Raw genomic sequence first — 12,028 nt, forward strand, 5'->3', positions numbered from 1 at the left:
TTGGCCAAACATTCATACACACTTGCAAAGTGTGCTTGCCACTCCCCTGCTCCTGTGTCAGACCAGCCCCGCCCGCCCTGTAGAGCTGTTGCAGCAGGACAAAATAAAAGGATAATAACCTCAAGTTATTATCATTTTATTTTTCCTATATTTCTCTGCTCATACCACCTATTCACCTCCTGAGTTACTCTTGTCTTCACTTTTGATTCACTTTGATTGTGCCTGGTAAGGTATTTTTTACCTAATGAAGTGACTGTACATTTTGGAAGTGACTATAGCCATAGAGTGAATGTGTCTTGAGTATGCGTGCCACATGAGGTGACTACCTGATGAGGTGACTGCTCCTAATATGGCATCTGACTTTTGGAGTGGCTGCACTTAATGGGATGACTGTGATAATGGGGCTACTAGTCCAAGGGGAACTTTTACCGGTGGGAATAACTCTGTCTAATGAAATATTTGTACCTGAGTCCATGCCTGTACCTAAAGATGTGATCGTTCTTTATGAAGATTGTATATTAAGGTAACCTTTTAAAATTCGTAGACTAGCCTCATGAGGTGACTGTCTGATGAGATGACTTTACCAGCTGAGGTTTCTCTACCTGGTGGAGTTTGCTGTACTTTGCAGTAGACTGTCTGATGAAAGACCAGGTGCACTGTGCTTGGAATGTTGACTGTGCATTAATGTGGTCAGTGGGGTACTTAATGAGGTTGACCAACCCTAATGTAATGAATATGGCTGATGGACTGACAGTCTGTTGTAAGTGACTGTGCCTGGTAGGTTTACAGTGCCTGATGTGAGTACATGTACCTCAGGAAGTGCATGTGCTGATTCACAGGAATCTCCATGGTGGAATGACTCTACCTGAAGGAAGTGTCGGTAACTACTGGAGTTGACTGTCCTCGTGGGAGTACCTAGATCTGCTTGAGTAATTGTACCCAATAGCATGTTGTACCTGATGGGAGTACATGTACCTCGTGAAGTGATTGGACCTGATGGACGTGGTTGCACCCAATGGAGGGACTGTAACTGGTTGAGTACCTGTCACTGATTGAATGATGGTACACAGAATCGTACCGGATTAGGTCCACAAAGGCCAGTGATATCATTAATAGCATTTCCCGCCTCAGAAACCTCATGGAAATCGGAGATTATAGAGATAGAATTTAGTCATGTATTGTAATGTCAAAGATGAATAGAGAGAGGCCATGTCACTAAGCAACACTGAATAAGGATGGAAGTACATAGGAAGTGCTAGAGAGGTAAATTATAACAAAGAGACAGGACATGAAATATGTTACATTAAAAAAAAAAAAAAAAAAAAAAAGGGTAGAAGGTGTAGGTCTCAAGGCTATCGAACATAGCAGTTCTAGCTGATTTTCCCCGCATATTTATTACATAAGTGTGTCGCTTGAGAAGATTAGCACCCAATTCTCTCCTTGCTGGTGGAGCCTGATGATAGCCAACATCAAAAACTTAAAGTCTTTATTATTTGATGTAGGATGATCAAAAGTGCACAACTAACAAACACTGACATAGACAATCGGTATGGCTCCTTTATAATCGTAATGTGATCGCACATGCAAACACAGGTATATGCTGCTGCTAGTTGCACGTGTTAGCACATTAAAACCAGTGGTATGTATGTAAATTTCCACAATTCGACACACAAACATTAATTTAAAGTAAAAACATTTAGATACATTCCCCTGTCCTAAATCCTTCCTGCCCAAGGATAAGAGAGTCTGGAAATGTCAGCACAGGTTTCTGCTCATATGCATTTCCTGGACAATTGCCACATATGATTCTCTTTATGTAGTTAGGCCAGGACCTTTGTGCATTCAATGTGATTATATTCCCCTTTAATATTGCTCACATTGCATACTAACCCAAAAGTCTCCTCCTACTATATTACTAAAACCCTACATCAAAAACCGACCTTCTCTTAAAACGTTTGATCTTTCCTTCTCCTTTCTTTCAAAAGACCGTCTCCTTACCATTGACCCTGTGCATATTCTCCTCTGTTTATTTATAGCCTACTTTCTGTTTAGAATAAGTCTATGTAAATCCCTTTTATTGTTTTTCTGCAAATTGCCCACTCCTCATTTCACCGGTCACAACCTCTGCTTCTTTGACACCACATCCCGTTTCTCCCAAGATGGCCACCGAGTAGGAGCCTTCCTGAAGAGCACCTGGGTGAGGATTACCTTTCGCTAGTTTATCCCCGTTGAAACTGCTCATTTTGGCATCCAACTCTCCTGCCCTAGGACCAGACTGCACCCCCCTCTGGAAAAGACCTCCAAAGCAGAATTTGACACACAACTCACCCACAAGATCGACCGCCAACCCTGGTCCGCACCTTCGTTGTCCGAAGTCTGACACGGCCGGACTGGCCCCTCGCTCCACGGCTAGTCTTCTGCAGGAGGGTACACATCCACCACTACGAGCCGCCGATACATTCATCCGCTGATGGGCTCCCCTGATCTGGTGCCTGCCTGTTTGCTCAGAGCGAAGTCCTCTGGTGCAAGTGCCGTTGACTCTCCCGCTGTCTGCAGACGTGGCCGGTGACGAGTCCTGCCAGGCTGACGACGATCCTTGGCCTCGATCCTCACCTGGTGGCCCGCACCCGGCTGACATATCCTTCCCCCTCCACTCCTGAGGTCCTGCTTTAAGACCGACCGAGTGACGCTGGGTCAGCGACCATTTTGTGCTCCACAGACCATTTGAGGTCCGCAGCCATTTTGTGGCTTCTCCTCCCTGCAGCCTCCGGATCTACATCCAGGCCGGCTGCCTACGGCGATGACGATCCTGCAACAAACTCCTGGAGGCCCACACGCGGCTGGCATGTCCTTCCCCCTCCGCCCCTGGAGGATTGGTGTCCCACGTTGAGATCTGCGGTGTGGCGCTTTCGCAGCAACCTGTTGGGCTCTGCAGCCGTTTTGCGGCTTTCCACCCATGCTGAGGCCAGCTGCCTACGGTGAAGCCATCCGACTTGATCCCTGCCGGCTCGCCCTAAGTGACCTTAGGCTCCTCTCGTTGGAACGCCCGGCCCTGTGCACCTGCCTGGGGGTCTGCACTCGGCCGGCAAGTCCTTCCCCTCCGCTCCCTGAAGATTGTCATCTCGCGCTAAGACCAACAATGCCCAACCTGCCCGGGGACCGGCTGCTCCTGGTGGGCCTATCCTGATTTGGTGCTGGCTGACCTGCCTTGTAGGATTAGAGGCCGCCTGACACCAAATGAGGTCCCTCACTCATGATGCCTCACACAGCCTTTCCTGTGTCCTGTGCTGCCCGAGACTTGCCTGGAGTACAGCAGCTGGCGTGGAACACGACGTTCAGTTCCCGGTGGGTCTCTTCCCACTGCCCGCCATGTTCCGACTCAGCTAGCTATTGCATCCTCCAGGGGGGCCCCCGGGTGCGGCCACTGTGGGTTTGGGCTTAAACCTCTGGTTCCATATGTGCCTTAGCTGCAGTTTGCAGGTACTTCTCTTGACTTGTTGCTTTGCCAAATGGATGACCGTCCTGATACTACCAGGGTCAGCAGAGACACCTTCATTGCTTGCTTGGGCAGAAGAGAGGGTTGCATCTCTGTGATTGAGGAGATACACTCCGGAGTGATCCCCTGGTGCCTGGCTGCGCTGCCCGAGCGTGGCCTCGGCACTCCCTCTGGGTCCGGTGCGCACCACTATTACTGGGGTCCCGGCCTGTCCTGAAGTTGCCCTCGGCCCGGCCCTTCGGACTCCACTGCAGCCACCGATCTCAACGACGACTCCGTGAGGTGGGCCCTCACCCTTTCTGCTTCAAGTACCAACTCTGATTCCACAGTTCCATAGTTTCCCCAACGTCCTGTGAGGGGGGAATCACCCTTCCCGCTGCTTAGTGTCCCTTTCTCGATCCTACACTGCCCCACCCTAGTCAACAAGGCTGGACATGGCCTGTCTGCTACTGGAGAAAACTATTATACTCTTGTTTATCCTCTAACCTCTCCAAAACTGCTGTGAAATCTCTCAAGCACTCCACCCTTAAATCTCACCCAGAGACCTTGGTCTCTGATCAACGATACAGCGCTGACAAGGGTACAGTCATAAATGACCTCATTTTCTATTCCAGAAGAACATCCTTTTGGCGCAAAACTATTGCGCATCTCCACAATGTACATGGAACCAGGAACATACCTTACGGGAACGCCAGCTCCTCCCTTTGACTTTGAGTCTGGAACTCTTCCTCTGGCCTACGACACAAGTCGACCTGGGCACACCAACAGAATCATTCCCAGACCGCTGGTCTCCTCCCTGCCAGCTCCACCCACTGACTCTGAGTCTGATACTCTGCCATTGGCCTACGACACAAGTCGACACAGCCCCTCTACCCGACCACCAACACATGCCAATAAAACCGCTACCAAACCACCAACACATATCAATAAAACCGCTACCAGGCCACTGTTCTCCCTACCTTCAAGTGCCTCCTTCTTATATGGATATCGAAACTGTGCATCACAGAGTGGCCAATTTAACGCAGAGCATCCATAACTCCATTCTGGATCTAAAAAACCTCCTTTACCTCACTAAACTCGCATTCTCTAAACTCAAACCCCTGGTGAACCCCACTCCCCTCCCTATCACTAAACCCCACACTCACCCATTACCGCTATCCCTGAGACATCTTTGTCCTCGCAAACTACCATACCACCTCTCGGAGGAGGAAATTCTAGCTCTCCTCCTCTCCTACAACTCCACCATTGTCAACCCGAGTCCGCCAGACCTCACTGAAGAGGAAACTCTAGCCATCCTCACTTCCTACATTTCTGCCCTAGCAACCATCAGTACACTAGATGTGAATGTCGAACATGCCATTCACACGGTCGCAATCAACCCCTACAGATCAGCTACTCTCCGCAACAGAAGTGTGGTTGATAGCAACCTAGCGCCAGTACTCCTGTCTGCCCCAGCGCACCACACTCTCTCTGACCCCCCTTTGTCTGGCCTCCTATTTAACTGCCGTTCTGCAGTTAAGCATGCAGCCAATATCGCAGATCTCATACTGAGCCAAAACATTGACTGAGCCAACCTAACTGAATCATGGCTCAATGAATCCTCATCTCCATGCCTAGACCTCCTAGTCCCTCTCAACTACAATATTGCAAGGCTGGATAGGCAATCCAGCAAAAAAGGGGGAGGCATTGCCTGCATCTACTGCTCTAATCTCCTTGTCACGGAACTCCTGGCAGATACCTCTGACTCCTGCGAATACCTCGTACTCTCCATATGCAGCAACACCATCCAACTGTGCAATTTGCACATCTTTTACCACCCCCTAGGCACGAATGACATCTTCACTGACCACCTCATGGAACTAATTACAGCCAATGTTTCCTCCAACTCCAAAGACATTTTCCTTGGTGACTTCAACCTTCACTGGAACGACCCCAATGATCCTCATGTCAACGCCATCAAAGATCTCCTGGCTAACCAAGCCCTAACCCAAGTCTGCTCACTCCCTACACACTCGAAAGGCGCCACTCTAGACTGGATCATCGCCAAGGAATCAACAGTCAAGCTTGTTGCTCAGACCCTTGTGATTGGTCTGACCACCACACTATCACCTTCCTACTACCTGGGACCCTCAAAACACAATCTCCACAACAGGTGATTCCTAAACGCTGTGTTTGAGACACCAAGAACCTTGATCCTAGGGAACTGGCAGCCCGTTGCCAGTCTGACCTACCCCCCTCCCCCCATATCAAAATGGTCAATGACCTCTGTGACTATAACTAACATTCTTGATGACCTTGCCCGGCTTAAACTAAAAAGAACCCAAATCAAAGACAGAAACCCCTGGTTCAATGGATCCCTCAATAGCGAGAGGAGATCCCTGTGGCAGTCAGAAAGAATCTGGTGACAGCACCCCTCAGCTGCTCATTTAAAACTTCTCCGCCAGGCCAGCAATGCCTACAACAGAAACATCCTAAACTCAAAAAAAGAATTCTTCAGATCTGAACTGGGGAACACCAAAAACAGACACCGTAAACTTTTCGAACTGGTCAAACACCAATCAAACAAACTGGCCAAAACATCAAAAGAAAACCCCAAGTCACTAATATCATCGGACGAATTCTCCTCCTTTTTCACTGACAAAATCACATCTTTAGGAAATGAACTTAGATTCGCCACTTACTCTCAACCCCTTTCAGATCTACATCCTCCCTCTGTGCCGCCACCCCAGGCTTCACCTAGAAACCAAGCACAGTGGTCCGACTTCAAAATCTACGACGAACACTCCGTCTCGAAAATCCTCTCCACCTTAAACCCGAACAACCACTTTAATGACCTACTCCCCTCTAACTGCCTAGCTGCCGCCTCCCAATCCATCATTCCAAGCTGGACTGCAATAATCAAAGCCTCCCTGCTTCAGGGATCCATACCCGACTCTCTGAAAGCTGGCCAAGTCCTCCCCATTTAAAAAAAAACGTCGCTGGATCCTGCCTCCCCTGACAACTTCAGACCTATTTCCAACATCCCGCTTTTAGCTTAAGTTCTGGAGAAATGTGTGCAACAGCAGCTGAGCCAACACATCATCAACTTCCACCTACTAGATGATTTCCAATCCAGTTTCAGGCCAGGGCACAGCACGGATACCACCATTCTCCATATCGTGGATAATGCCTTCCAAGCCCTTGACCAAGGCAAAACCTGTCTCTTAATCCTCCTAGATCTGTCCTCGGCCTTCGACACATCAACCATGAGAAACTACTTGAACGCCTCAAACTCAGGATGGGAATGGATGGTTCTGTTCTTGAATCGTTTAGGTCCTTCCTCCACAACCGATCACAAGATTCCTAATTAACAGTAACCTGTCTACTCCCTCCCCGGTCACGGTTGGAGTCCCCCAAGGATCAACCTTGTCCCCCACCCTCTTCAACCTTTACCTAGAACCGCTTGCCGAAGTACTACACACTGAGAATATCTCATACCACATGTACGCTGACGATACCCAGATTTACATCAAGATCTCCTCTATCAAGGAGATTCTCTCCGTGAACGAATCCTTGAAATTGACTGTCCAATGGCTCTCTTCCAATCAACTCAAACTTAACGCAAAGAAGACAGAATTTCTTCTAATTTTCCTGCCCAAAACCAGCCCTGAGAGTCAGGTATGGATTAAGGCCATCACAGCCTTAAACTGCCCTCCCACCATCGTGGACTCTGCCAAATCCCTTGGAATTACCCTGGACTGCAACTTGAACATGTGGGAGCACATCAACTCGATGGCCAAATTAGCCAGATTCCACCTGAGCTATCTAAGGAAACTGAAACCCTTCTTGGATACTCACGACCTAAAAATGGCAATACAAGCACTAGTCAGCTCTAGACTGGAATATGGCTGCCCTACCCTCTCGGGTTTACCCAAGATCTCCCTGGCACCTTTAAAAGTCTGGCTTAACGCGGCCGCTAGGCTACTAACCAGCTCAAGGAAGTTTAATCACATTTCTCCACATATAAAAGCTCTGAACTGGCTTCCTCTTCAGGCCAGAATCCAACTCAAAATGGCATGGATCACGCACAAGGCATTATACTCAAACTCCCCTGCATATCTTGCCCAGTAACTTGCGTTCTCCTGAGGAACCAGAAACTTGTGGTCCTCCAGAGACCTCTTGCTCCAACCTGCACTTTTTCGGAAAAAGAAAACTTACAATCGGACATTCTCAGGGGCCGCACCAAGAATATGGAACTCACTCCCACCCGATATTAGAAGAACCCCTTCACTGGCCCGCTTCAAAAGTATGCCAAAACCTTCCTAATGGGCAAATTCCTCGCCTAAACTATGCCTCTATTTCACATAGAGTCCTTACTCTAATTCCGCTCTAATGCATCCCATGGAGTACACAGACACTACCCTCCGGACACCCCTGCAAGGACCTGGGGACCTTAGTTTCTCGTTAAATGTAAATGTCATTTGTATTGTGTCCCTTTTTATCCCTCTGTCTCCAGCCCCCCCCCCCCCCTCCAAGTATTTTGTATACTACTGCTTGATTCCTGTAAAACGCTGATACCCTAACGGGTCAAGTTTGCGCTCTATAACACTCGAAAATAAATAAATACATCCCTTCAACCTATCATATCAACACCCAATATTCAAGTAACCTATCTATTCAACCCACCAACCATGTATGTGCCCTCAAATACCCCAACTATTGATCGAACATAATTCCTGTCAATGTAAACTGCCACAAAGAAACTGATGTAAATGCATGGAAGTTTAATTGAGAGCGCAAGCCTAATACCTATATCCAAAAATAACAATTAACCTCTTGGTCACCGACTAACCATGAGTTCCAGATTAGTGCCCTACTTGTCATAAAGCGATAGTAACCACTATAGAAATGCAATAATGATATAATACAATACTGTACCTGATGGAACCACCTGTACCTGGTGGAAGTGCCTGTACCCAATAAAATTACCATGCCTCATCACTGTGCCTGATGTGGTAACTGCAAGATGTAATCTACTGCACCTACTATGGTTTGTTATGCTTATCCCATAATACTGCTTCAAGCAGTTTGTACACACACACACATAAACGGGGTGTCACTCTCATGCAACCGACAATTGTGTATTGTGCCGGATTAAACCTACAATGTGGAGAGCAGGAGAGTAGATGTAGTGAATAGTAGAGCAAGTTCGGGGTCACCGGAGCCCAGGGGTGAGAGGAGCCCTCAGCACCCTAATTGTGCTTTTATTTCACTTCTCAGGTGGGGACATCGGGCACCCATATTCCCTGCGAGCACCAGTCACTCTTCCTACGCCACTGTTGAAGAAAGTGCAAAGCGTTTCAAAACAGTGTATTTTATATTGGCAACTGCTCTTTATAAACATCCGCTGAGGCGGTACAGCCACTCCACTTCTGCAGGTGAGCAGGTGAGCTGCGCTTTTCAGCGCACAGTGGCTTGCTATAGGGGTCTATGCCGCTTTAAGACATGTGATACCCAAGCCGCGGTGTGCTGAAACAGACTCACAGGAGCATCTTACTGTACAGCAGCCCGGGCTGCAGTGTGGCTGCTTTCCTGTGACTGCACTCTGCTGGGACAGCCAGTCGCGCGCCGAGCACAAGGCGATCCTCGGGCGTGTACGCGGGAAGCCGTAAATTACCTCAGGATCCCGTCAAAGGGCTGTGCGCGCGGAGGTGACGCCATAAGATGATTTAAAGGTGAAAATGACGCGCGTTCCACCCCTTGAATCTTGGCGACTTTTCTGATAACACTGAGAACCCTGATGTCTTCTTTACTCTGGAAATTGGATTGGTAGCGGCGGCGGAGCCGTGGGTGTGTGATCCTCAGCGAGACGATCACTCGGGAGCTTCTGATTGAGAGTCGTCTTTTTTTGGTATTTTTTGGCGCCGATGGACCTTGAGAAGTGCTAGATCTCTCAAATGTGCGCTAATAGAGATCTCTGCTCGAGGTTGGATTATTCAGGTAAGAAGCTGCAGAGGGGCTTAACTCAGGGAGCAGATTTAAAAGTCATCAGATAATAACCGGGGGGAAGCTATTTTCACGCACGTTTTATTGAAGCCGTCTGTTGAGGCAAAGGGAAAAGGCATTTGTCGCCGAGTGGTGAGCGGGGAGAGTGGCGTCGATGAGGGAGACTTATCAGGTAATGCGAGGGATCACATGAAATGCAATTAAAGTATTACCGCTAGCCGGTGCATTAGGAGAAAGCGGCGAGCGAGCGGAAGGGGAATCCTCTTTACGCGAGGGCTGAATGCAGAGCATGTTGTACTTTATTCAATTAAAAAAGCAACCTGGCAAGACGGAAGTTTGAGCAGTCAGCCAGGCTGCCCAAGAATGTGGAAAGGCTTTTATATTAACGGAGATTACCCTAATGTAATGACTGTGTCGGGGTTGCAGGAAGGGCCACCCCTGGGCGCACACACACGAGGGCTCTCTGCTGCGAAGCCCACCCCTGTGGATAAAGAAATTCGGGTCGACGCAGGCAGAAGCCACTCGCGAGGATGGTACCGTGTCGCTGGATCGCATTTAAGTATTGCTTTTTAAATTGCCTTACCACTCCAACAGAGGCAGAAGTCATCCCCAAAAGGGATAACGTGCTAACAGTTCTTCACGGGTTTGGCAAACGCTACCTGCAGACTACTGCTCTGCAGAGACAGAGCTGGAAAGTAACACTGCACACCATGCATGGCTAGGGTCGTCACCGGCCCCCTTTGGTAACTGAACGGCCTCAGCTTCTCTCGTGCCTCGTGCTCGTATGGTCGTTATCAGTAGTCAACACACACATATATGTATATATGTATATATATATATATATATATATATATATATATATATATATATATATATATATATATATATGTGTGTGTGTGTGTGTGTGTGAATGTGCGATAGATAGATAGATAGATAGATAGATAGATAGATAGATAGATAGATAGATAGATAGATAGATAGATAGATAGATAGATAGATAGATAGATAGATAGATAGATAGATAGATAGATAGATAGATAGATAGATAGATAGATAGATAGATAGATAGATAGATAGATAGATAGATAGATACTGTAAAATGTTGTGCAGAGTCGCCTATAATATTCAGGTGGGACTTGGTTTATTATGTCGAGGTGGTAAACATACTGACACGTAATGCCTGACGTCCAATGTTTTACCGGAGCGGACGCCTTGCACTTTTTTTCATTTAGTATCCAACTTGATTTTTTTTCACAGCAGACTGGGAAGAGTCTCACGCTGGTATGTCATTTGCAGGTTTTAAATTGGTACTCCCTTGCCCTCTTAAAACCAGAGAAAAACTATCTGTAAGAATTACCTTCCTGGCTTGAAAGGCTCGAATTAAATAATGGTCTGCTGATTGGATTATTGGATGGGGAGGCTCTGCGTGATTGGTCGGATCCGAGAGTGCCTGAAGTTTGATTAATTTGCCGATGCCAGTGCAAGCAGAAAGTGCTTTAGAGGGGGTTACACTGGGCAAAGCTTCACGAACTCGCCTACACCTTCCGTCTTTGCAGAAATGTACCACAAGCCATGTACCACCTCAACGCCTTTTAAAGTCCCTTGCTCTGAAATGCAGACGTACCTTGGGAGAGAAAGAACGAGAAACGCGAACGTTACCACTCCACTGACAGTTTTATTTATTTAATGAACGAGTGTGTCTGCAAGTTCTGACACCCCGTATCTGATATACTGACGGATCGCAGCCCCGCTGGCTTTGTACTTCAGGCTGATCTGATTACACATCTTTATGAGCGGATACTGAGCAAAACGAGCTGCTTTTGTCAGGGGAATTGAGCGTGCTTCTGAGAAACAATTACTTTGTGTGGAAGACAACACTGATTAAAAATTGATGTTCTAGAAGCCCAAACAGTTTGTTACCTACTGGGTAGGTACAGAACAGACAACAGCGGGCCTCGTCATTACATGCTTATGCAGTCTCGCAGACACACAAGGAACGAGGCTGCTTTCAGGTTTCCAGATTGCATTTACACATCTCACTACTTCAGAAGGCAGCAGATGGGTGCCCGCCCTTCTTTCTATGAGTGTGGGCTAGGTGCGGCTCTGTGTGGATCTTGCCTTCTCAGATTAGCTTCTAGGATGCATATTGTCACCACACTGTAAAAATAGACACCTCTGCCCCCTTTCTCAAAATGGCATAGACTGCATTTCTGGTAAGTAAGCGGATAGGGGCAAAGTATCGGGATCCGATATATCAGTGACACGAGTTTGCCCTGCCTTCTCTCTCTTGGATCATTAAGTGTCATTTGTACTGCTGAATTATTTAGGTTAGTCAATAAGGCCTCTTGACTCGCATCTTCCTTGGCTGTCTCTTTTTGACATGACTTGTGTCATAGGATGGGTGAAATTGTGGGCACAGGAATAATCTTGTACGTCCCATAAACGTAGTTTTTGTTTGATCTTTGCAGTACATCTTTTTAAAAGGATTTTAACAAGATTCTGGAGTAGTTTAGGCGAATTGTTACCAGCAATGAAAATGTAAACATG

At 47.4% G+C, this 12,028-nt stretch overlaps 1 protein-coding gene across 2 annotated transcripts in view; it reads left to right on the plus strand.

Moving 5' to 3' along the window:
• Window positions 1–9,036: 9,036 nt before the first annotated feature.
• Window positions 9,037–12,028, plus strand: part of TAFA1 (TAFA chemokine like family member 1) — a 1,179,244-nt gene continuing 1,176,252 nt past the window's right edge. For both annotated transcript variants that reach the window (XM_085624775.1, XM_085624776.1), the window contains exon 1: window positions 9,037–9,475. The gene's annotated coding sequence lies outside the window, so the exon portion shown is untranslated. The remainder of the gene's footprint in view (window positions 9,476–12,028) is intronic.

This window comes from Triturus cristatus, chromosome 9 (genome assembly GCF_964204655.1).
Source record: "Triturus cristatus chromosome 9, aTriCri1.1, whole genome shotgun sequence".
Lineage (NCBI taxonomy): Eukaryota > Metazoa > Chordata > Amphibia > Caudata > Salamandridae > Triturus > Triturus cristatus.